Source organism: Dermacentor albipictus, chromosome 3 (genome assembly GCF_038994185.2).
Source record: "Dermacentor albipictus isolate Rhodes 1998 colony chromosome 3, USDA_Dalb.pri_finalv2, whole genome shotgun sequence".
Lineage (NCBI taxonomy): Eukaryota > Metazoa > Arthropoda > Arachnida > Ixodida > Ixodidae > Dermacentor > Dermacentor albipictus.
The window spans coordinates 67,697,111-67,724,956 of NC_091823.1; the positions used below are offsets into that span (position 1 = coordinate 67,697,111).

The 27,846-nt window shown below is 44.1% G+C and overlaps 1 protein-coding gene across 3 annotated transcripts in view; it reads left to right on the forward strand.

Annotated features, from left to right (window-relative positions):
* Positions 1-27,846, forward strand: part of LOC135905511 (uncharacterized) — a 374,310-nt gene that overhangs the window by 23,697 nt on the left and 322,767 nt on the right. The gene's annotated exons all lie outside the window — the stretch shown is intronic.

Below are 27,846 nucleotides of genomic sequence, written 5' to 3' on the forward strand. Positions count from 1 at the left end.
GCTACACAAATGTTTTCTTTTTCTGCGAGCTAATGAAACTTTGACGGCTCTATATGTACTCTCCTTTCGATATATTATGGGTTTCCAAGTGTTGTCGTTAACAAGGGACACAATACGCAATAAAAACAATAGTACCATCTAGCCGAAATGCAAGGATGGAACAAACTGAAGAATGGACAAGGCTCAATTCACCAGGCAAAGATACCAAGCGAATAACGTTCTCCTGCCTTGACGGTGGCCAAAGTGGCGCCTGCATCGCCAACCTCGAACCATGTATAGACTGTTTGCCCTTTCCATGCTGTTTTAACGTCTAGAACCATTATCTGCTTTGCCATATTGACATGACCAAAATTATTTTTAAAACCTTAATGCTATTTTAAATGTTAAGATATCATCCTTTTCATACTGTCATGCTTCTTAACGCGGTGCATTTTACTAAGTACTAATAATGAGTATGGGATGTTTTGCTACATTAGATATGTTTCATTCATGCTTGCGTCTCTTGGTGCATGCGAGCAATTTAAAGGAATATCTTACAAAGATACCCTTTGTTTCGTTTTTCTAGAGGGAATCCCATATTTTTTTTTCTTTTCTTCGTTAGGCACCACGGAAAGGAGCAAGAGATTTTGTGAAGGAGATCTGATATTTTAAAGCCCCAGCATTTCTATTACTGCTGTCTTCATCGCTTCATAAGTGTGGGCTCTTACATGGTCTTACATGACACCCCTACTAAAATATAAAGTAGGTTACCTTTGTTTCATGTGTGCAGTGCGGGTTGTTTCTTGTTTCATTCGCTAGCATAAAAAGAAATAAAAATTTCAATCTCGGTGGTTATTTGTTTCAATATGGAAACTACAAACATCATCAATCTGGATGTAATGTACACCATAACCACTTTGACTAAAGCAATATGTTTCAGGAACTAGCTAATGACCACCTGGAAACGGAAGAAACGATAACACTAGCGAACACGGTTATGATAAAGTTGTACCACCGCGGGGTACTTTGAACGCAACGGTCTCAAAGGATCAAGTTTTTTCCATAAGAATACTTAAGAATACTCAATATAAGAACGTAAATCTGGTAGAGGAGCTTGTGATTTACCTTTAGTGCTGCCACTCAACCTCAGCTACCAATGTAATAATTAGAAAACTAACCTACAAAATTGGGGGAAGCAAATTATGCATTCCAGGGATAACAATAAAGACGATATTTTTTCCGCACATATTGCCTCCTTGCTTCACATATATTATTTTAATCGTGACAGCAGTGCGGAACACAGAAAAAGAAAGGCAGCTTATCTTCGACCTTCAGATATGGCGGTTCATCCGGTTCGACCGTGTAAACTGAATGTGTCTGGGAACATACCGTGCGTGCCTTGAACGTGACTGTAACCTGGGTACTTGTAGGGTAGTCTGGCCCTCTAACCGGCCTCCACGTCTCCGTCCACTTTATTTTTCCAGGTTTAATCGCTTTCCTTTCCATTTGTGCTTGCTTTCTTACTTTGCAACCGTCTTTGGAACGACCTCGTTTCATCGAGTTCGCACACTTTAGCGCTCGCTTCGCCCTGTAACAAAGCGTTTCCTATGCGACCATTTTTCGTAATGGCGGAGAACCTGTCCTCGTTATCTCAACGAAGAAAAAAACGACGTTAGTGCCACGCTCCTTTTTGCATTCTTCGTGAGTTATTTTGTCATTTTCCATTTCATTTATTGTTTCTTTATTCAGCTGTTCCCGTTTTCTTCGATCCTTGTTACCCTGCTATAAAAATGAACTGCGATAGCAAAGGACTACCGGAGTCGTTAAGCTTATCAGTGTCCTTTTATTTGCTACTGAGAACGTACTTTCCTATGTTTTCTCTTTCATAGCGTGAAGGGGAACATTTTGACACTCCAGTCTGGGAATTTCAAGTGAAAAGAGTTCGAAGGGGACTCCACTCAACTGAAAGGGCATAATATGCATTACTTGAACCTTGATAGAAGTTTGTTTCTTTATCATTCGCGCCCACACTTGCTTCTCATGCACAGCTTTGTGATATTAAGCCATTTCCGCTTAGCGCCAACGTCTCAGGCGTTTAGTACCTTTTAATACATAGGTGGTCATATAAGCAGTTCTGCTTATTATAAACGTATACAGGGTAATTATTTTCAGAAAAGAGGGATGGTACTTCTTCCTCAGCTAAATTTGGCCTTGGACATATCTGCACTCTCTTGTTTCAATGTTTTATAATCTGAAGTATCCGTTAGATGGTGGTACCTGTTATACCTGTTATACACCATCCTGTTACCTGTTAGATATGTGTTATATACCATCCTGTTACCTGTTAGATACCTGTACCTATTAGATACTATGTATCCAACAGGTGGTACCTGTTAGATAAATAGTGGTGAGATTAGAGCATCTAGGACGCACATCTGTCGCACCGTTGCCTATTTAGGCCTTTCAGAACTTTCAAATCATCGGTATACATTGTAGCCATTGAGGAGAGGTGTCGTAACACTGTTAGAAAATAAGCAAAAGACTGGGCGATAAAAGGCATTCGAAAATTCAATTTCTTCTTGAAGAAATGTTCCTTGAAGTCATCCTATTCCTCTTCATAACAAAATTTGCAATATAGAGGGCTGTTACAAAAATGTTCCGTGCTAGCTAAATAATCCAGATATTTCTTGCCCAAATGTATTCCTTATCTTTGTTTTTTTTTGTTGCATACACCAACTTCATTACCACAGATGGCGAAATCTACCGAGGGTTACATTCAAAACATTTGTTCAAATTAAAAAGAACAATTCCCTCACAGGTATTCACGTTATTCCTTCTAGAAATATGGAAAATGATTGATTAGTTATAAGCTTGTTTTGTACCAAGCTCTCCCGTATTTTAATTCTGATGCTTGTTCACTGACGCGTATGAACCGACTACCCTTCCGCATAGTGGCATTGGGCTTACCTTCAACCGAGTACCGCGGGTTGCAACTACACGAGCCGTGACGGCAATTTCATTCCTTTCTTCATGTGTATGTAGCAGGCTAAAAATTGAAGCGGCCATGATTTCCGTTCCATCAAAAGACATTTTAGGTGGCAAAATAACGCTATCCATGAACTAAATCAAGTGTATGCGGCTTTCGTTACTTTCCTTTTACGAAATATTAAGCCCTTGAGATGTTGCGACATGGAAGGGCAAGAGTGTTCCTGTGGCACACTCTGAATATGAACGACGTACACAAAAAACAACATCCTCAAGATATGAACGCCACTTCTGTATCGACAAATGGTCTCTGTGGCCGGGGGACAACATTGGTAATGGTTCAGAGTACCCCGTATCTGGGTCCTGTTTTACACTCTGTTTTGTGCTGTAAACAAGCCGGAGATTCGCCTTCGCTCATAAAAGCATTGATCTCGCTAAGCGAATGACCTTCCGCAGTTGCTATGACTGAGCGCAATAATAAAAAAGAAAAGTAAGTGGACTAACCCTTGAGTCCTCTTTAAGATCTGTATCGGTGCTTGTTTCCTCAACCGAAACAAAGGCTGCATCACTTTGGGCACATAGTAAGACCGGCGGAAAGGCCTTTGGGACCCAATGTTCTTGTTTCGTTCTGGCCTGATTGTGCGTGTGTGTGTGTGTGTGTATGCGTGTGTATGTGTGTGTATTTATCTGTGTGCGCATGTTTTCTTCGTCATTTTGAAAGATGCGAAACCATTGAATCGTTCTGCGCGCCTTGTTCCGTGCGACTTCATGACCTCGTTGTTTTTTAATGTGAGTGACGGGAGCAACACGCACATTTCTCATCTTGCTATGTTGGGTCTGCGGCCTTCAGGGTAGGAAGAAAAAAATCAAGAAGGAAAACGAAGAAAGAACTCGCAGTGTCGGACACACAATTTGTCAACTGGCACTTCTATATAGGACAAGTGCACTACACCTCATGTTATGGGACTTATTTAAGTTGCTATAGTGCTTCCAAAAATCCCGAAAGCTTGCGCAAAATGTCAATAAATGTCGGTAATTTAGAAGTTTCATCGCATAGCCTGCGAACAATGGTGTATTATTGCACCTCTTTATTCTTCTCGAATCCACGAACCACTCAGATTGACGAAGGGGCGTCCCTATGCATGTTCAGTTTACCCCACTATGAAAAACAAGACTAAAAACAACGGTCCAGCAGACAGTGCTATTACTACGTAGGGCATAGAAGGTCGCCTGGTTAAAGTTTGTTGATTTCTTTTTACATTCCAGACTGACTAAATCCGACAGAAATTAGGAGAATGCTTTCACGTACTCTCGTTTGTAAATATTTAAGACAGCTTAAAAGGGCACGTGCTTCAGGTAATATAGGAGGCAGTGACTACACAATAGCGTCAAATTATAGTCAAGTTCAAGAGTTCTGTTGTTCGCAACTGTTTTCTATTTTTCCCGCTGTGATAATTTGAAGTTGTACCATATCTTCACTGCCGCGGCTTCGTGGCCTCGCAGCAGTGATGTTATAGTACAACAGCACCGCAGGCAGGAGGCACTGGGCTCGAATGCTGACAGGTTTTTCTAAAGGGTAGAAATGTTTGCTGGCCTGGTGCTTGGCTACTTGTGGTAGTTCCCACCCCAAGAGAGACAAAAGGGAAGGAAATACATGGAGGTTAGCAAGTGTAAATACCGGCTGGCTTCCCTGTGCTAGGGAAAGGGGTTAAGGGAATAAAGGAAAAAGAAGAGAAAAGAAACCGAAAAAAATTCACGTAGTAACGTGATGTTACGTGCAACAACAGTCAAAGGCGGTCGCGCAGTTCACAGGCCCTTAAACACTTCAGCAAAGCCCTTAAGGCTTTGAGTGTCGAAACCCGTCTTGACCAGTGTCCTAGAACTTTCTCTTCTGTGAAGGGGCGATTATCCAGTTTTTCTAGTGCGGTCACGATCACTTTTCTTGGCACATTGTAGCGTGGACAGTCACAGAAGAGGTGCGCGATCGTCTTTTCGCAGCCGCAGACGTCGCAAACAGGGCTGTCGGCCATTCCAATGTGGAAGGAATAGGAGTTCGTGAATGCCACGCCGAGCCATAGGCGTGGTATTCCCACCCCAAAAGTTGTGTGGGTCCTATAGAGATTACGTGATCTCTGTGCGCCCCTTTTCTTACCACTCGAGGCCTTGTAGTGGAGCACCAGCCGTGACTGTGGGCTGCAAGACCAGAGCTGCAGCCATTTGGTGACCAGTATAAATAGCAACGAGTGCACTAGAGATCTGCTGTTTGGCTACGGAACCTCAATGCTTGAGAAACAAACTAGAGAGTGTTTCTGTGCTGCGGGAGTGTTTGGTAATTGTCCTGTTCTATTTGATTTGGTTCTTGCGAAGCATGCAAAGCGGTCTATGCGAAACCACTCCCAAGTGGCGCAGGACTCAAACACTCAAAAGACAGACGGCTAGTCGGGCTTTTGAGTCCTACAGTTTTGTTTGTATAACATTGGGTGTACGTTGGTGGGGCGCGAACCACGCATCCCCCGCAGCCGAGCAGGGTGGCCTATTCCAAGACTGGCAGGTGCAACGCGGACATCTGACCTCTTCCATGGCGTATAAGAGACTACGCGCAGTGGTAGCTTTAAGGCGGCTTCACTATCCACCACTGACCACTACTATCCACCCCAAGGTGTTGTTCCAAGTTGACGCGACCGATGTCTTTGGTATCGCCAATATTTGGCTGTCGGGCGTATGCGGACAACTGCGCATGGATTTAAAGCATCTTGACCGGGGGAGAAACTTTTAAGGTGAAAGTCTTAAGTCTCTCGCCACAATGGCTTATACACGAAACAAGCGGCGTATGGTCCAGTGATACAAAAAAAAAGTTGACGAGTAGTAAAAAAATTTCATCATCTACAATGGCTCATACCCGAAAAAAATAACATAATTAGGAATATCTCATACTTCCGTAAGCAAGCAAAGATGTAATGTCTGAATATGAATGAAGAAACGGAAGGAAAAAATAATGAGGAAAAGAAAAAAAAATGTCAACGCCAGGAGCGGCTCATACCCCCGTAAGCAAGCAAAGATGCACTGACTAAATACGAATGAAGAAATGAAAGAAAGAGAATGAAGGAAAGAAATAGCGAAAGAAAAGAAAGCGAACGAAATAACAAAGAAAGAAAGAATGAAAGAAAGGCATAAGGCACAAAGAAAAAGACGAAAAGAACGAGAACGGAAGAAAGAACGAAACAACCTTTAGATAGTGCACTAGGTGCTCGCATGTGTCGTTGAGGAAATCAACCTACAGTGCAATACGTTCACTTCGCACTGCAGCTCGTTATGTCTTGCAAGAAGTCTGACCCCTTTGATCAGATTATGTAATGCATTACCACATGAGCAGCAGGCTTTCGCCTTCACGTGTTACAGGAATGTAACATGCTGCCGATTTTTTAAAAAGGTTTCAAAAACTTCTGCGCACAGTTAGCGTGTCACCCCTGCTTTGCGGGCGCCGGTGGAGACTGCTACAGTCTTGCCGAGAATTCAACCTTATATGGGTCACTCCATGTGAACCAGTGGGTCTGTACAACTGGGCGTGTGGCCCTGGACATGTATTTGAATAAGTAACTTGGGCCATTGCGTATATAAGGTAACGGCCTCGTTAAAATTCTTGAAAAGTTCTTCACAATGAGTATGTACTGCTGGGTAGGTACCCGAATATACCAGCACAACAAGAAGCAAGCAGTGAAGGAGTCGGTAGCAGATGCAACCGAGTGTCAAGAAAAAAGTAAAGGGAAAACCGATGGAGTCACAGCTTGTACTGAGCGAGGAAAGCTGAAAGAAAAAGGCAGCGAAGAAGACGAAGAAAAAGGCAACGTAAAATTGAATTCATCGGCTGAAATGATGCTCGGAAGAAGTAGCAACAGAAGCGGCCGAGTGTGAAGAAAAAAGTTACCAGAGCATGAATTGAATGAGGAGCGTTGAAGCACATAGAAGAGAAAAAGGCGAAACGAAGAGAAGGCTTTTTCGTCAGCTTCAAAAGCTTCGCTTACGACCGATTCCCACATGAACATGGGATCCGCGCTGTTTTGGCTTCCTGTGAATCTTCTCATAAATAAAAAAAAAAGTTGCTTTCCGAACAGATTACGCAGTGTAATCCCTTTTAAGAACGAGACATAAAACATCCCGAAAACTGTTTATTTTCTATATAGATGTGAAAAAACATGTCGGAGATAATCACATAAAACGAATAGAAATTGTTTTTTACCGGAAACTCTTTTTATTAAAGGGGGAAAACCGGGAAGAAAACTAGAACTGGTCTTCACCGCCAGCACCTTATGGCTTCGTTTGGAATTTGCGCAGACAGGTCTCACCATATGTGAACCATATATGTACATTTCATTTGCTTTAAATCAGGCGTCTGATACAACTGCGTCCGGAGATGTTGCTTAAGATGGAATCCTCTGCCCATGTCCTCAAACGTAAACTTCTTTCTTGTTTCCTGCGTTAAATCAACAAATGACACTTGCTGCCTGTCATTCAGTTTTATTTGCAGAAGACATTTACCCAGAAATATCGTAGTCGATATCGAAACGCAACACTTTTTTTTTCTTTAGCTATGTTTGCTGAGGGCAACACTCGCCCATAATGTTTTAAAATACGCACAGCGATACGAAGACACATTTTACGCCTAATACAGAATTATTACCTTTTAAGATGGTTTCTGCATAGAAGAAATCTTGTGGTGCTGCTGCCAAAGCTTCTCTGGCTTAAAAACGTTTTTTTTTCAATCGAATGGCGACTAATTTGCTAGGGCGCGACATTTTTGACAGTGAGTGCTTATCGTGATTCTTTTTTCTAAACATTAATTTACCAGTCGTAGTTCGCCAACCTACACACTACAACGCGTGACTCACATACACATATGTAGATACATTGTATATGCCTAGTTCCACCATAAGAAGATTATAAGTAATAAGTTATATAACAGGTCAATGAGCGCCAATGTTCAGATAACGTTGGAAATGACCCCAAAGAGTGAGCGCGTCTTATTCAGGAAGTTAGTTCATCAAGGTACTTTGCATAATTTTGGCTTAAGAATCGTGGTGCCTGCACTTGTTGGAATATGGGTTCGAATGTTATAAGAGCACGCCTCCCACTGCATGTAATCTTTTGCTACATTTGGTTTTATTCTGGTGCCGGAGAAAAACTTTGTGTCCCTTCTTCATCAACGGCGCACGTACATTAGGGAAATGCATCTATCGACCGAAAGCCACTCTGTGATCCGATGCGGCCGTTAGAAGTCAGTGTCCTGTTTAAGAGCGCGTCGTCTCATATCTCTTACCCCCATTTAAGGACTCCGATGAGACGTTGGCTAATGCGCGCTTTCTAACAGTCACTGCCTTTTATCACGGCTGTCATTAAGACCCAATGACCCTTGTCTTTGAACGGCGCAGTTGAGGTCTCTAGAGTGCGCCTAACTTATTCTGTGTTGGAGCTTTCCGAGTACCGCTTCCAAATCCGAGAGAATCTCCTGCTCTCCCTGCTGCTTGTGTCGCTGTTCCAAATGTGATCAGGCGGAACTAAGATTTGCATCGTTAATATGATTTGCCCATGAACCAGCCATTCGCTTTAGAAGCGTGCTGCTTTACAAATGTAACATGGTTTGCCGTGCAACTTTCGTACGCTGCTACGGTAATATGCCTGAAGCGAACGATTCATTGCATTCACCTTAACGACCCTAATATGTTAGAAAAATAAACAGACACGTTATATATGTGCATTATTAAAAAGGAAGAGTCACGTTATCTAATACAGAAAAGATACCAGGTTATTTGTGCCAGAAGCAAGAATCGTTCTTATTATGGCCTACCAATGACACGAAGGCAAAGTTACGCGTTTGTTTCAAAGTTGCCTTAGGACTGAGGACGGGATGGGGGAATTTGAAACATCAAAAAATAACCAGGCGCTAAGAGGGAGCAAAGCCACGAAAGTCAGCGCACGCTACTACTGGATTTCAGACAGCTTTAGTTAGGCGTCCACAACCACCCACGCACGCAGCGTGTGACGTCGTGCGTACTTAGCGAAGCGGGCGCATATGAAACGGCAATTGTTGGCGTGACGTAAAAGTAGAGAAGGGGATTACTGACTAGCACGCGCAGGAGCCAGTATAGTGTGCTACTCAGCGCCGCCATAAGCCACACACTCTTAGGCAAAGCTAGACCCTTTGGCTTGCCCCTTCTGCCACACAACAATAATCGTTATCTGCCTTGATGCATTTCGTTTGATTAACGCTACGAGCCCGGAACTTTCCAGTAACGAACGGCACGCGCGTTATCAGAAGGGGCACTCCAAAGGGTGTAAACGGTTCTATGCTGATCACGTGTGCGTGATCAATACGTGCGTCTCACAGATCGACTTTCAAGCAGCCTCAACAAAACAAGAAAGCGCACACCCCCATGTACACCAACACACACTGTGGTAGCCAATAAATATAACAAGCGTGGTGATGTCACGTCTGACGCGCCACAAGCAATGTGTATATATTGCCAAGCAAGACGTTGTCATATCGATTAAACTTGCTCACCACAAAACGTGTAGCAGCTGCCTTCTTGTCCAGCTACAACTGGCGACGACGATTGGATAGCGGAACTACGATGAATTAGGGCGGACCCTGCAAAGGCGGAAGCAGGCTAGGGCACAGCATTGCCAAGATGTGGCGATTCGACGATTTACTCGAGGAAAGAAAATCGTACGTGGAAAGATTTGGGCATTATTACCAGGTAGACAACCTACACGACGGGAAGCTGAAGAAGTCAGACTTCATCACGGCCATTGGCAAGAACGCGTACAAGACGCTCAAGGACCTAGTTCTACCAGCGACGCTCGACAAAAAATAAAATAAAAAAGGGCTGGCTCTTCCGTAATCGCGAGCACACGTAAGCATTAGATGGCAACCGGCAAAGCAGATTGGTTAGAGATTACGCTAGCCACAATCTTAAAACGGGTCTTACCCGCCGTGGTTGCTTAGTGGCTATGGCGTTGGGCTGCTGAGCACGACGTCGCGCTATTGAATCCCGGCCACGGCGGCCGCATTTCGATGGGGGCGAAATGCTAAAACCCCCGTGTACTTAGATTTAGGGGCACGTTAAAGAACGCCAGGTTGTCCAAATTACCGGTTTGTTGTTTTCGCAAGTAAAACCCCATAATTAATTTTTTTTGAGATGGGGTAGTGCATGTTCGCGACGGCACACCTCACCACCTACACCGCACTACTCCATACTGCGGACTGGTCTATACGGACGCTGCCCAGCTAGAAAAAGAAAAGCGGCATAAGGCCGCACGATAAGCAGCGCAAGACTCCAGGGAGACAGAGCGCATTGCCTAGCTAAAAGAAGAATGAATTGAGTCCTGGGGTTTTATGTTCCAAAACCACGATTGGATTATGAGGCATGCTGTAGTGGGGGACTCCAGATTAATGTTGATCACCACAGGATCTTTAACGTGCCCTCAATTCACGAGAAACGTGCGTTTCTTTATTTCACCTCCACCAAAATGTGACTGCCGCGGCCGGGATGGTGGTCCCGCGATCTCGCGCTTAGCAACGCAACACTATAACCGCTAAGCCACCGCGGTGGGTAGAAGCACCCGGAGTAAGCCCCACGCAGCGTGAGGATATCTCTCGAGGTTACGCAAAACCCGCGCCGCAGAACTCGTGGACCACTGGCACTCAATGGCCAAAAGAGGTCAATGAAGTGTATGGTGCCATGTATCCGCCTTTTGTATCTGCGTGTATCTACCTGCTGGAAATTGCAAATAAGGTTTCAGCGTTCTAGACGTTAGTTTGAGTGATATTGTGAACAAACATTGGAAATAATTCAGAAACAATGTTTTTTGTAACTTCTTGGGCAGCAGAAAGAAAGAGAAGCAGAAGGGGAGGAAGGACATGGAGGTTTGCCAGTGTAAGTACCGCCTGGGTACTGTGTGGTGACTGTGTACTGTGTGCTGTTGGGAAAGGGAAGCTAACGAAAATTCACACAGTAACGCAATGCTAACTAGCGTAAATAATGCGGTCCTGTACTCAGGGTTGGGGGCTAGAGACTGCGCTCTTTTAAGTTTTGACTGGTTTTTGGCTCAAGGTCATTTGAAGGTAGCCGACATGGGGAGTTAAAACCATTTCATGCTTAAGAAGTTTGGATATCTGGGCAAGGCAAGTCCAATCACGGATGGAAACAACTTTATTCTGAATCCGGCAAATTTGACGACCCGGGCTCAGGTCTCCCATGAGGGGACTTCGAGGCTTTGCCTCGTCGCCGCCTCTCGGGCTTGCTGGACAGCCCACTCTTGTGTCTTGAGGTTGGAGCTGCGCAGAGCGGCGGCCCACTTCGACGCAAGAGCCTCCGGAGCTACTGCCATCGTAGCTGATGTAACCCGACACTCCCACAACATGTGTGACAGCGTCGCTCTAGTCTCCTGACATAATTTGCAAAGAGCAGTCGGGTATTGCACGGCAAAAATGTGCTGCAATCGCACCGGACTGGGGAAGGTTTGTGTTTGCAATTTTCGCCAGATGACTGCCTGGCGACGTTTCAGCATGGGGTGAGGTGGGGGCAACAGCCGCCTGACTAGCTGGTAGTGCTTGGTGATGTCATTGTACCTGACCAGGCGTTCTCGCGTGTTTTGAGCCAGCAGTTCTGAACTCGAAGAGGCGGTCTCCGATTCTGCGCGGCGGGTCCAGTCCAATCATCGCAGAGCCGTTCAAATTCAACAGGTTGTACCAACGTGAATGGGATACAGTAGCGACGTTAGCAGTTGCACTTAAACACGTTGCCGCTAATTGCAAGTTCAGCGCATTTCTTCTCGACGCTCGGCGTGACAGGTTCGTCGCTGGTCTACAAAACCATGCCATCCAGACGGGAATATTCAAAAATAAGCTGACTTTTTAATCTGCTTGTGAGTTTGGCAGAAACGTTGAATTGACTGAACAGGGGTCGAGGGATTTCCGACCGGGCACCGGGACGGAAGCTCTCATCCATGCTGTAAAGAAAACAAGCAGAAAGGCGGCATTTGCCAGCAAGAAGAAAGAAATGCATCGAAGGCGAAGTGTCACCGATGTGAAGAAGAGCACGACTCTAGTTCCTTTCGTTATAGGAAAGCAAAGTACTACAACTGAAAACGCACGGGACATTTGGCACGAGTATGTAGACTGCGCCAGCCGGTTCATGGAAGAATTCATACTGTGGCCGACTAACAAGAAGATGATGAGCTCTTGCTCTACGTCATCTAATCAGAAAATCGATCATGCCAAGTAGAAGTTACGCTCGTAAACAAGGGCGTGACGATGCACGTAGATACCGGAAGAGCTGTTCCTCTTGTATCGGTACACCTGTCGACGCAACTAGCAAAATAGCCACCACTCGAACCGTCTTCGTTGAAGCTCAAGACACACGGAAGGGCACCGCTGGAACTGAAGAGTCAAGCCAAAAAAGGAAGGAAGGAAAAAGTGGAGGAGGAAAGGCGGGGAGGTTAACCAGTGTAGCCTAACCGGTTTTCTACCCTACACATGGGAGCAGGATGTGGGGGAAGAAAGATGGGGAAAGGAGATAGAGAGAGAGCACATAGCACAGCACACACACCGTCCGTTAGAGTCCATCACTCTTAAGAGTCAAGCCAAAGTTCCTGTCGAATACAACGGGAGCGGAAAGTTTTACAGGTAACTGTAGTACCAAGAAGCATGCCAGCGCTTCTGCGACGTGACTGGATTGAGAGCCCTGTGTGAAGATTGATCACTACTCATTTCCGGCCGTTGAAGACGTTTTTGCTGTCCTGGCAGGCGGCAACATGTTTACCGTTTTGGATCTGTCGTCGGAGTACTAGACAAATCGAGCTGCACCCTTACTCACGGCCCTTGCTAGCTATTATTATCCACGTGTGCTTGTTGCAGTATGTTCGAATGCCCTATGGCATTTCCAGTGCACCGCCAGTATTTCAAGCAATCCTGGATAAATTGTTGAAGGGACTAAAATAAGTGATTTGCTTTCTTGACAGTGTGCTCAATAGAGGTGCCGACTGCAACGAATGGCGGGCACGTGTGAAAGCAGTCCTACAGCGCTTCGGAAAGCACGGAGTAAAGGCAATTTGCACGAAAAATGCAAGGCCACATGCTAGACGAGTCCGATGTGCACCCTTGCTTGCAGAGAGAGCGAGAGAAATAACATTTATTAGTGCCAAAGGAACTAAAACCCAAGTCTGTGCCTCCTGGCACAGTACGTTCTTGATGTGCTGCACCAGAAGCGGCCACCATAGCTTTTCAAACTTTCACGGGGGAGTGGTCGACTCCTCCCAGCTGCCGAGGCACTGGTTGTGAGGCAGTTTAGAAAGTATTGTCTTTCTGAAAATGGAGTTGACAGGGTACTCCCACAAGGCGTGTTTATTTGATGGCTAGGCCCCGCACTGTTCGCCAGTGGGGAATCCTGGGTCCCTGTTAATGTAATGCGTACAGTGTGATGTGGCTTGTGTTTGTGCTTGTGCTTCTCGTATGATTGAGGTGTCCTCTTTTGAATGCGTGTAGGATGGTGTGCTGAGAATTGTTGATGCTTCCCTGCGAGAATCCAAATAGCTAGCCTTTTCTTCCACTGTATCTTCCACCCTTTTCTGAGGTTGTAAGTGCCCTCGAGATGTCAAAGGATAGGAGGTGTCGGATTTTCTGCGCGCGAGAATTGGCGTGCTCTTAAAATGCCTTGCTTGCGAAAGGTGGAAGCAATTACGAAGGCTTCAATGCCAAGAAATTGCACTGAACTTAAGGCGTACCTTCGAATACTGACCATGCCATGTGTATAACGTGAACCCAATTAGAATGAGCGTCAACAATTACCAAAAACCAGTCATTCTTGTAGTACGCAAAGTCTAGGTGCACCCTCTGCCACCGTCTTGCGGGTCGCCCGAATGACATTGGAGGCATGGATGGCGCCGCGTTCTGGGTGAGCTGACGAGTTTAACAGCCGTTCACTCTCACCTCAGTAAGTTGATTCAACTTCGGCCACCGCACGTGACGCCTTGATAGCATTTTCATGCGCGTAGTAACGGGGTGCCCTTCGACAGCGACTCGGGAATAATTACTCTAGTGCCCCACGTAATACAATCAGAATCTACAGACAGCTCGCTTCTGAGGGCAACATATGGTGCCGTGGTATCATCTGCAAGCCTTCAGGCCAGCCATTCAATATAAAAAGTTGAACTTTCGACTTTATGCGGTGGTTCTTTGTTTCTGCGTGAATCTTGCCCGCGGAAAGCGGTGCTGCTTCCATACGTTAAAGAAGCTGTACGTGGTCGCTCTTGTCCATTTCAGTCGGAAGCGACAATCGGGACAGGGCGTCTGCGTTGGCCACTTGCGTTCCCTTCCTATAGATACATTTGTAGCGATAAGCAGCCCAGAACAGCGTCCAACGTCGCATGCACGTGATGGCCATCCGCGAAATTGGCTGTGTCTTTCCAAAAAGGCCCGCTAGCGGGAGGTGATCGGAATAGATTGTAAGCTCTCGCCGATAAAGACATCTAGGAAATGTTCTTGCTCCGAACAGAACCACCTACACTTCCTTCTCCGTTTGCGCATAGCCGTTCTCGGCATGGCTCAAAGTGCGCGATGCGTACGCTATAGGCCTTTCTTCGCCGTTGATCACATGGAACAAAACTGCTACAACCCCATACGGGGATGCATCGCAAACCAGACTTAGTGTTCTTGCCGGGTCGTAGAAAGTCAGCATTGAATCCTGTGTCAGCAGTTGCTTGCTTCTCTTAAATGTTTTTTTTTTTTTTCTGTTTCCGATGACCGCGATCATGGTATGCCTTTCTGTAGCAGTTGGTACAGAGGACTCAGCTAAGATGACATGTTCGGTTTGAATCGTGAATGAAGTGTGAGCATGCAATTGTAAACATTGCCACCAAGCATGATATCAAATTCACACTGACAGGGAACCCTAAAGTACAATTCCCTTAAACATCGTGCTTATCGAGAAGGCCCAATAGGTATCTGTTCTACGTGCTTTCTTTCCCGACGTAATAATAGTTTTTATAGTAATAAAACAAAACATTGTAACTATTACAGTAGAATGTTCAAAGAAGGTTGAGTGCGAAAGTTGAAATAGTTGTTAGCCTCACAATTTACTGAAATAAAAGTCGTAACATTGAAGTTACATTCAAGTAACCTTGAGCCCTTTGCCATGGGTGCCCAGTTTAGTCGATAAAAGGAAACAAAATTGGTGCTCAATTGATTCGGTAAATAGGCTTGCTTCCGCAATGAAATTAGCTTTCTAGAGATGTCTATCCATGCGGTTCTTCTCATATTAAGTTTTGTTGTTCATCTGCATCTGCTTATGCTTGCAGTTTGAGTTAGTGGATTGCATAATTTGCACTTTACTGACTTTGCTACCTCTCAAGCTGTTTTGAAGAACGCCTTAACCATGTTACATAGCACTTGACATCATCTGCGAAGTGTTGGTGTACCGTGCCATTGCTCTCAATCTCAAGTGTACCCCAATAAAGCGTTCATATTGCTCCCGCGGCATACAGGCTTTCATGAGACTTTGCAATTCACTTTTGTGTTAGCGCATTTAAGTTAGTGTCTGCGCTTGTTTGTGCAACCGTGCTTGGGTTTTTGCTATTGTCTCATTACCTTTCTTTTGTCCCTTACCTTCTCACCTATAGGGTAGCTCACCGCGCCACTCGCTCCTCAAGATTTCGTTTGCCTTCCTTTTTCTTTCGTGTAAACAAAGTGACATGCCCAATATTACAGCAAATTGATAGTTAATTGCCCTGTAATTCTAAGACTCGCTAGAATACACATAAAGCATTATCCTTCTACACTGACTTTTTTTTAATGGATTATGCAGCTCTTTGGTAATATACTCATGCAACTTTGACACGCCTATCGACGGTTAGTCTTGATTTGTGATGGAGGGGGCTACGAACGAAAAGCTTCGTTAATCGGAACTCGTACGCGTTGTGTTCATGTTCATTAAAGTGTGTTTGCTCACTGAACTGCTAACAAATGACATGATCCTATGTTGGCATTTGCGCATATTATCATATTTAAGCATAGGTAAGCTCATACGTTCAATCTTCTACAGGGTAAGTATGTATGTATTACAGATGGTGGCGAAGGTGAGGCGGGAAACCAAATCCAAATAACTGTTTCCTCGTAAAGAGCAGCTTCATCAAATTCCTGCCAATATCACCGTGTTTTCGTGTGTCATTGTCAGTAGTCGAATGCAAAAATATTTCCATCTGGTTGTTGTTAAATCTGTCCTGGATGAAGTCTCTTGCCTTTAAGAAAGAAACGTATAGTCAAGCAGATCACTTATCTTTTTTCTAGGTTAGAAATTACGTACAGTATAAAACAATCAAAACGTAAAAATACGTGAAGAATTCCGTATAGAATTTTCTTGCTGCGCAATAAAAATATCACGATACCGTCAGCACCATGAATTTGTAACTTGAAAGTAGGAAATAGTTATAAACCATACACCTCTCTAAAATATCTAATGATTTGTGCATTCAGCCCTCGCAAATCTAACATAATCAAAGTAACTATTTTTTTCATATGTCATAAAATGAAGCTATTATATATCCGCCATCTTTAGGCGCGGCAATGAATGTAGTGTGTAATATCGCGATATCCACATTCGCGAAGTTGTAGACATTCTGCTTCGATTTTGTTTAGATTTGCTCCGAATGGAAGCCCCGTCGCAGATTCGGCTAGCGACCTTAATTTACTTTTATCGTCCAACATTAAGTAGTCTAACGTCTTCTTATGAAAACCAGAAGCTTCCTTGAAGTAGGTTTATCGGTTGCTTTAAGAAAACAGCTGTGTTTCAATATAATAATTTGATATTGCCCATGCTAAATCTTTTTGTGTTGGGGGCTGTTCAATAAATATGTAAGCTCAAATTCTTAGCAACGTGTGCTCATTTAACTATTACTGAATTAGAACATTCGGCCGGAATGGATCAGGGTGGTATTGGGTGGTAGGGGGCGTCGGCCTGCTGCCGGTGGGTGGCGGGACCCCTTAGTGTGCCGGTGTATGTAAGAGTAATCTAGAATGTGCTTAATTGTGCTGGCTTAATAAACGTAGGTTGCTTTTAGACGGTGGTATTGGCAAGTAAGAAACAACTCAAGTGCCGGATGGGTAGGCAGGTATACTGTTAAACTGACTCAAACTGCAGAGGTTCGAATCAGTACGCCCCCGCCTGCTGAATGTCCGGTATAGATCCAATATTATGTTTAGTTCTTTGGAATGTTTTCACTAAAAAAAGACATTGATCAAATAGAAGGTATTCCAAATCAGGCAGTTTGGTCTATGTATAACAGCTTCGCGCGAACGTCGATTACATCGTTGATAAGCAGAGCCAATCTGCCCTGCCTATCATGACTCAAAGGAATCAAGTTGTAAGTTGTTCCAACCAATCAAGACAGATTACAGCATAGACATTTTCCAGTCACTTTTTCGACAGGCTATGCTACAACGCAATGATATGCGCTAATGATCACCCCCTTCACCGGCCGCCATAACTGTTTTAAGTACTCCTATTTCTCCAGGACGATAACCAAATGAAACCAACTACCAAATGATGTGGTTTTACAGCCTTCTTTGAAGTTGTATTTTTCTCATATTACTCATTGATCTCTTTTGTTGTACTTGCACTGGATGGGCATTTCTATTGCTTGCAACCCTGTATGTGATTTTGTTTACTTTCTTTTTGCTGGAATGGCCATGGCTTAAAACTTCTATACCCATCCTGCGAAAATCCCGTGATGGGATTGCGGTACTTGTAAATAAATAATTTCACAATTACCTAAATAAAAACACAAACAAATAAAATGAAGCCTTTTACATGCCAACCGCTCAACACATAAAAAAAAGCACGGACAACAGCGAATGCGAGTCAGTGCGTTGAAAATTTCCCCGAATATTTGAGCACGTGTCCATGCTAATCAAGACAAGAAGTCTGACATAGCAATTGTTGATACTACACACCGCAGCACACCTTAAACTTCCAAGACGCTTTTTTTTTATTTACTCTCTTTCGGGTTGAACCGAGGATCTATACTTCGAAGGAAAGAACATTTGCTCAATAAATGTTGGGTTCTTGAAAAAAGAAGTACTTCTTAGTCATTACGGAGTGCGTTGCGGTATTTGCATGCACTGTTGTCGAAGCTATAGCTCGGACTCAGTATCAATGACACCCGATTCTGAATATTATTGCATATACAAGATAAGGCAGTGACTGGCATGAATCAATGAATGCTCTACGAAATAGCAGTATGGAATAGCACTATAACCAAAGTGCGCATTACAGTTATTTAACTCTCATGACGTTCTTAAATCTTACTCGATTTCTATCTGCTATCTGCTATCTGTGACGCAAAGCGCTTCACATCCTCCGCTCCTGTAGGGCTAACAACAAAGTCAGGCATACAATTTTCTGGGTACCGGGACACGGTGGAATAGAAGGGAACCTAAGGGCGGACAAGGCAGCTCGAGAGCACACAAACCGAGCGGTCACAAGCATCGACCCTGAGGAACCCATACCAGTCAAACCAAGCTACTCAGACATATTGAATTACTATAAGGGGGTCCGAATCAAATACCCTCCAACCCACAACAGCCTGAATCAGCATGAAGCAACCTGTTGGAGGAGGCTGCAAACAGGAACATATCCAAACCTAAACACACTAAGCAAGATGTTTCCCACCCAGTATAGAGACATTTGCCCCTGGTGCGGCGCCAAGTCCACCTTATATCACAATACATGGGAAGCGTTCAGAATCAACAATTCCTTCAAATAAAAGACCCGAGTGCGGAGTAGTGGGAGAGGGTGCTCTCCAGCAGCGACCCGAAAGTCCAGCATGGACTAGTAAGGCACGCTCGCCGAGTAGCCACCCTCAGTGGTGCCCTGGAATAGGGGCGTCGACCCTGCGCAGATGGGGAAGAAGACCGTGAAGATGGCCGACCACACCTGCCACCGCTAATTTCTACCCAATTAGAGCAAATAAAGTTTTTCCTCCTCCTCCTCCTCTCTGCTATCGCGTACTGTCATATATCAGAAGACTAGCCTTACTTAGGCCACTTGTATGGATTTTAGCAAATCGGGGCTTTTAGCCGCTGACCTGGTTTCTAATGTTTCTTGCTGTCATGAAGGAACTGCGTCTGCGGTTGACTTTATCTGTATTAATGTGTATAACATTATCAAAATACTTCACGCACTACCTTTTGAATTTTCAATGTTTCTCTGTTTCCTTGGTCCTGTGTTTGTCTCTAACCATTCTTTCGCGAATTTGGCTCACTGGGTAGTTCATTACGCAACGGATATAACATGGGGTAGAACTGTGCTGAGGGAGCCACATCCCAAGTTGTGTATCCGAACGTATACTCCGTATCCATTACATGGTATACTACGTATCCCAAGGAGTATCCCAAAGTATGTGCCACAAGGTATGGGCCGCTGTTCAATGAACGTCGTTGACGCCAACTTTGGTCACTGGTTATGTGCCGTGCTTCAATGACAAAAACATATTATTGAACATTTATGGAGTGCTCGGTGGAATCCAAACCCCATATGATAACTTGCATAAATCATACTAGTATAAAACTGTATTATTCATAAAACTTGTAAAACTTGTAAAAAACTTGTACAAGTCATACTAAGGCATACGCGACGGGCGGACTTCGCAGCGGGGCCACTGGAAGTCACAGCGTGCCCAGAGGCATGCATGAAAGAAGACTCGAATGCATAGAGGCCTCATACATGGCGGGTTTCGGCAATGGCACTATGCTGTCGCTGCACAGCTTCAGTGCTAATCGCATTAATGTTCATAATATTAGTGAGATGAGTTCTGCAGTTATTTTTTATTTGTTTCCATTTTCTTGTCTTGCGCTGCCTGTAGAAATGAAATAGCCTCCTTTAACAAACTAGTATGACTTTTAGTTGCAGCCGCCTTTGTGAGAAAAAAAAAGATGAAATTAAGTTTTTTTGTATTTGAATTCGGCCAATCTGAATCTCGCCGTATTCGTCGCCCCTGTCTAATGCTTCCCAATTCCTCGCGGTTGTGCTATAAAAAAAAGCCTGCATAACTCGGGCACTTTCAGCTGCTTATTGAGTTACCATCTCTACATAATAACGCGGCATGGTTTCTTTTTCTTCCTGCAATGAACGGGTTCTTCTATATTTAAACGCATCCTTGATGCGGGCTGTTCGCGCAGATATAACGCTCAGCGATTTTGACAACGCCAGCTATCATTTAACGTAAGCGAGTGTTATTCATAGGAATGTGATTAGGCTAAACAATACACGACGCTGTGTAAAAGAAAGCGTTAATTAGCCCTTCGTTTCAGACCAGTTCTTTCAAAATTCAGATGGGCAGAACGTCGTTACCGCTAATGCACCAGGCATTCCACTCGATCGGAAAGAATCCATATGACGAGGCAGCATTCGAGGTTTTGATAATTCGAGAATTAATATTAGGGCCTCTTGCGTTGTAACATTAGGCACCCTGCCGTTCTTATAGAAAGTCAGCTCTCAAGTTAATGCACTCTACGCTAAGTACCAGTTTAGGACACATGACAGCCCGCAATATTTTATCATTTGTGCGCTTTATTCATAGACAGTGCAATCCCAACATTACCTTGAATGCGTAAATGAGAGAGAATTTTAAGAGCAGAGTACGTCAAAGTTGCCTGAAGCTCAATTTACGAACTCTGGGACGCGACGCACTGAAGGATTAAGATGAGGGGAGCCTTCCGGAATACAGAAAAAGAGCTTGTAGCGATTAACTGCTCACGTAACCTTAAAAAAAGGAGTAAGAAAACTTTAGGCGACATTTGCTTACTGAGAGAGTAAGACTCGTTGCGAGAAGCTAGATTGTGTGCTTCTTAATTATGCCAATATTAGCGTGCCCTATTTCTTCCTTTCTCCATATATCGTTATCAGAGAAGGTGTATGAAATTTTATTGGTTATCAGGAAGTAGTTTATTTTTACGGCTACAGCATTTCGTTGGGGGCTAAATGCAAGAACGTTCATTTCAATTGGGTGCAGCTGAAAGAACTCTTGGGGGGGGACAAAATCAATGGCAACTCCACCGTCATGGCGTACCTCCTTATTTATTTTATTTATACAATACTGCAGACTCATGGTCCAAGCAGGTGGTCAATACCAATAGAAAAGAAATACAAAAGAACAGCAACGAAAAAAAGAAATCAAGAATAATACAGGCTCAAAAAGGTTACTTCACAATTTGATCACTTCCTTTGATAAGGCAATTCCATTTATTAATGGTTTTCAGGAATTAATTTCCTGGCTTCGGTACGTATAGTCCCATCATTCTTTTCTAATTTATTAAAATATTTTTTGCCTTTGACATCGCATTAAGCTGCCAAAGTACCTTTCTTCGTCGCAAAAAAATTTGAGAACTGACGCAACCGAATAAATTCAGGATCAGCGGATATGACAACGGTTGATAGCTTGAAGGAGAGTTGCATATACGTAGCAAGGTGCTACACAGGTACTTCAGCGTTTCCCGACACTTCTATCGGGCAACCACGCTTTCTTATCAGCTGTGGTTATCGTCAGCCATCATGAATGCAAGAACATTCCTTCCCTAACCCCACCCACTTAGACATGGTGGGCTCGGTATCTGTCAGGCCTCGAACACTGGTGAATCGAATCCAGGCCTGCTGCATTGTAAGCGAATAACCATCCTCCTTCCCATATTTTTTTTTCTAAGATGGGATTTATTACATGAAGTATGACGCTGTATGTGAGAACCGCGCAAGCGATAGCCAACGCACAACACATGGCTGAAAAAAACACATCGTTGAACAACACACCACATTGATTGAAACTTTGTAACGTCGTAAATGTAAATTATATTCTCGAATTTTGAAGCCAATTACCACGATGTGATTATGTGGCACGCCAGCCTGGCAGCAGCAAAAGCAGCTGCTGCTGTCTACCGAATATTGCTCATACTTCAAGAAAAAAATTTGAATTACGCACTCGATGCTGGTATCGTAGCTTGGTACACCAGTTCGATGCTTTAGCCATTTGGCCAAAATCACATATATACTTTCTAATATGAATACAGTACAAGAGAGCAGCAGGCAGCATGTCTCAACCAGAACAGCTCAGGCAATCTGGAGCTCGCGCCTCCCGGACGACTGGCGATGTGGCTGCAGCGCCGGGCATTCTTCTTCACTACAACTTCTATAGTGGGAACGCCAACTAGCTTTTGCTATATGATCGCGCTATGTTGCTGATGAATAGAGTTTCCAAACTATGACACATATTACCAACGGAATTATTGGAGAAGAAGCTGGAAGCACATAACATGCCAACGCCCTTCCGATCTTTGATGGTAACATCCCACTTGTGCGTGTTCTGCTTCGCCCAGTGATAAACGGGAACTTGAGTGCAATTTCTCAGTAGATATTCAACGTGTCATAAGCACGTTCAATGAAACAACGTGTCGTCATTCATTGGTCGGCCGCCGCTGAAATGACATCTACGCTGCACGCCGGATCATTCTGCTCCCTTTGGCAGGAACCTTCTGTGTCCGGCTTTGTGGTAAAGCATACGAAATAAGAACATCTTCTGAGAACTTAAAGTGGAAGAAATTATATGCAGGTTCACATCAGTGCGGTTTCCGTTGCTGGCGTGGCGTCGAGCTCGATACGTTATTGACAGCAGATGGAGCCACGTACAGTAAAGATCACTTTTTATCTTTGCGATGGTCACCACCTGTTGATGGTGATTATATTTTCGCTATTATTGCCGTAACCATCAAAAGGGGCTTGCCAAGACGCGGGACCCACCATGGTTGCTTACTGGCTTTGTCGTTGCGCTGCTAAGCACGAGGTCGCGGGATCAAACCCCGGCCGCGGCGGCCGCACTTCGATGGGGGAGAAACGCAAAAGCGCTGTTGTACCGTGCATTGGGTGCATGGTAAAAAAACTCCAGGCAGTGGAAATTCATCCTCAGACCTCCCTACTGCGTGCCTCATAATCATATAATCGAGGCGTGGCCAGTACATTTCAAATAAATACGCAGAAATTAAGAAATAGAAGTCAATAAGATGCCACATTGCGTAGCATCGGCGCGCCAGAGCAGATGCGTGCGCGCCACTTTAATTTATTAATTATGGTGTTTTGCTTGCCCAAAACACTTTCTGATTATGAGGGACGCTTTAGTGAGGGACTGCGGAATAATTTGGAGCGCCTGAGCTGTTTTATAGGCACATAAATCTAAGTACACGGGTGTTTTCGCATTTTGCCCCCATTGAAATTCGGCCACCGTGGCCGGGATTCGATGCCGCGATCTCGCGCTTAGCAGTCCAGCACCATACCCACTAAGCAACCATGGCGGCTCGCGCCACTCTCCTTCACGCCAAAGACGCATCAAAGATATGGGCAAATATGGATTATTTCTTTAAAAGGCGGCTCCACCAAAGTTTCGCTGCGCATAGATTATAAAATGTGCTTTATATCTGAACAACTTTTTCGTTGTGCTCTTTATTTTGTTTGGGTTTTCTATTGTATATTTCCATACATTGTCGAAAGAACAAATATACGAATAAATATTCTCATTGATTTTCTTGCTGCAGCCCTTTACCACTCTGCGTTCACCGGTTTTTCCGAGCACGACGCTAATTCAACGCACCCCCAATATACGAGGGCGAATAAGAAAGTCTTTGTCCCTATTTTTATTAGCCAAAACAAGGTACGTAAATGTAATTACAGATATACTTACTATTCTACTTACCTTACACTGTTTTTCTACCACAAGTCCCCACACCGGTTAAGACATTTGTCCGATCGCAGCACTAAATTTGATATGCCCCTGTGGTAAAATTAGTCCGGCTGACTGTGGAACCACCGTCGGACTGCTGTCTTGATTTCATCGCTGTACGTGAATTGCTGTCCTAGCAGGAGCTTTTACAGAACGCTACAAATGTAGAAATCACTAGGGGCGATCTCCGGACTGTGCGATGGGTGGTGCAAACTCGCCCAGTGAAATGACTGGAACTTGTCGGCAGTTCTGACTGCCGCATGTGGCCTCGAATTGTCGTGGCGGATTACCGCTTTGTCCACATCAAGAATCACTCGGCGTTTTCGCCTGATGGCAGCCACAAGACGTGACAGTGTGGAACAATAAGTGTCAGCATTGATGGTTGCACCTTGTAGCATGAAGTCTAGTACGAGCGCTTCTCAGCAATCCCAGAAGACCGTTAACATCACTTTCTCAAAAGGTAGCACTGAAAGAAAATTTGTTTTCACAGGTAAACTAGGATGTTTCCACTGCATGCTCTGCAGTATCCACGTTTCATCACCAGTAACAATACGGTCCAGCAAACTTTCACCCTCCTAGGCATACCGTTGCAGATGATTCAGTGAGGTGACTCAGATTCAGATTCACACTGAAGTTTCAACGCGATAGCGTTAAGGGCCCCCTGTCGCTGAAAATCCGGCGCGCCCTTGCGTCCGGCGTCCCGAATCCGGCGTCCAGCGTTGGTCGTCACGTCGGCTAAAATATTTTGAACCCCGCATAGCCACTTACGTAGACCCTCCATGTGATGCAAGGAAATTACTGAACTAATTGAATTTCTCAAAATATAATACACAAAAAAATTGTCAAGTTCTAGTTGTACGCAACCTCCACACATGATATCGTCGGATTGTAATTTGAATATATTATAAAAAATAATTCTATTACGCGGAAACTCAAACACAAACCCCTTTTAACACGATAGCGTCTTCCAGCTGCCGTTTGAGGTCTGTCTTAGTAGGAGTCGCACGCATTCAGTTCCTTGCACATCATCAAAAAAAGAACCACAAAGTTCGCCTTCGTGCATATATTCGCCGCCAGCGTTTCCCAGTAAAGATTACGGTTACATAAGCTGCAGTTGCCGGGAAGCGTGAGAAGCACTAGGGGATCTTTGAATGCTATCGCGTTCCACTCTTAAAGGCGAAGCTTAAGCGGCTTCCAAATTTTTTTAGTGGTTCAGATTCAGTAAAGCTTGCCTTTTATTACGCCATTCAACTGCTTAGGAACCCACCGACATGAAGCCCTCTGGTACCCCAAAGACCCGTGAAGGAAGTCGTAAACACTCCCATACGAAATGTCAAGCTCCCGGGAAATGTCGTTGAGGTGCACACGTCCGATCCGCTTTCACGGTTGCATCCACGTAGGAAATGTCATCCGTCAGCGACGCACGCGGCCTCCCCAAATGCTCATTCTCATGCAAGTCTTCACGGTCGTTTGCGAACTCACCACAGCACCACCTCATAGTTTTCAATGCGAGATACATATGTCGTCTCCATTTCCCTGTAGCTTTCGATGGGCATTCGTTAGGTGATCCACAGAAAAAATGAATCACACTTCGTTGCTGGTACGCCACGGACGTGTCAAGCACAACCGCTATCTTCAACAATTGACAGCAGCGCCGTACCGCGGAGCTACGGGCAGATAAGGCCGGGCCGTTCTAAGAAAGTCACCCTCTGGGAATGGATATGTTGACTTTGCATTTACAGCCGTAATTTGGATAAAGTAACAGAGGCAAAGACTTTCTGATTCGCCCTCGTACTTTTTTACTCATGTACAAATATATTTTTCATTTGCACAGTGAGATTGTACGTGGAAGAAGGTATTTTGTATCTCCCACGATTTGCGAGGTTTGCGATGTACACGAAGGTATAGAGCATTGCTATGTAAGTGGTAAATTAGCGATATTCTTTTACGCGCCTGTCAAACAATTCACAAGAGGCGGGTAATATGTGCGACAGTAGGATGCTGACGCAGCGGATCAATGACTTCACTCGGTGCAACACGATGCTCAGCGCAACGCCAGATGTGTCGTTAATTTGTTCGGGGATGACATTATTCGCAAGCGGCCATAAAGAAATGGCCGAAAGAACTAGAACTCGTATAATAAAGGGGAAAATAGAAATCGAGGAAAGAAGACTCCACTGAAGCTCGCAAATTCAACAGACGAAACAAGAGCGACAACAAAATTAATAACTTGAAACCAGGATCGTCCTGCTGAAGGCAGTGTCACATAACATGTCTTTTTGGGTGCATGCAAAAACAATTCAAATCGATATTCTGCGCATCATCCTTCAGCGCACACTAGCCTGTGCTAGCCGTCTTGGGCACAGCAGATGAAGTGAACAATGTTGTAAGGAAGGTTCAATAAAATGTGTGCGTGTATGTCATGCGAAATATGTCATGTGAGTCAGACAATCAGTGTAAATGAATTCTGTCGGAATTTTTTGATAATGACTATTGGCATTTAAACGTGAGAAATTAAAATTCTGGGGTTTTACGTGCCAAAACCACTTTCTGGTTATGAGGCACGCCATAGTGGAGCTCTCCGGAAATTTCGACCACCTGGGGTTTCTTAACATGCACCTAAATCTAAGTACACGGGTGTTTTCGCATTTCGCTCCCATTGAAATGCGGCCGCCAGGGCCGGGATTCGATCCCGTGACCTCATGCTCAGCAGCCTAACACCATAGCCACTGAGCAACCACGGCGGGTCTAAACGTGAGAAATTCTTAACACAAGAAGGTCGCTTCCTGCTGAAATGTTCCATAACATAGCAGTATAAGTATGTGCATGAATAAATATTCTAATTTAATAAATAAATAGGATGAATAAATAAATAAATAATTTATATTAATATTCAAAATTAATGTTACTACAAAGCAAAATGAGGGTACATGAGTGACATATGGCTTAAACATTACATGTACTGAGTGTAAAAAATAACTACCAGCGAAGAAAACAAACCGTTCTCAAAAAATAAAGAGTATAACCTTATAGCTGTGTTAAAATAACGCAGTATTTCAGAATTTTAGCATTTTACCATTCTATTACTTCAATAAGCCATTGTTCTTATCTTCAAATTCACATACGTGGTAAAAATTATGACTACGCTGTCTATAACAGGTGGTACCGCTAACGGCAGAGCGATAACGCTGTGCTAAATACTATATTGGAGTCAAAAAAAGAAACGCATAATTTGCCAAATTATGCTAAATGATGTGCGTAGGCAAGCATCACTCGAAAAACTCAAGCGCACATGATATTCAATTTAAATATTGGCGAACGGTAAACGGAACTGGGTTCAAGACGTCTATATCAATTATTAATCATCCCGTCAATTTTTTGTCAGTGATTTTTTGCGACTGTTTTTCGACTGCACTCAGGTGTAAATGTCATGGAAAACTTCGATAAATTGTGGCACTTCCTTCCATGCCCCGTGGGCTGTGAATTAGGATGCTTTGTAGAAAAATTCGTATATACTGGCAGATACGTTGGACTGTCATGTGTTACAGCTGCTTCGACACAAGCTTACGGAATTACGATTGATAAGACATGAACCTATAGTAAAGCAAATAATTATATTGTTCCACTAAAAACCATTCACTAAAGGCTTCCGATGACGAATGCCTGAGGTAACGCCCACCGCGGATAAATAAAATGCAGAAGGCGCCTATATAGTGGAAAGGTAAAAAAATTCTTGCTACTGTGAATAGTTTGCCATATTCAATTGTCTGCCTTCATCACGTAAAAATGCGTTATTGAGTTTAAAAGTTACGTCAAATTCCAAGGTGTCTATTCGAAAGCTTTCACTGAGGAGACTTCGCCGTTGTTCTCCGTAACAGTGAGTTCCTCCCTCCTCCTTCCCCTTCTCCTGCCCCTAATGATCTAAAAAAAAAATATCGGTGGACACCCAGGCACTTCTTACTAGTTGTGAATGCGAAAGCGCTAATCTACAATTGAACGCCGCTGAGCGGTTCTTCGAGTTCTGCGCTGCGAGTAATGTACCATAGCGGTACGTGCTACCCGAGCCAGCAAGCG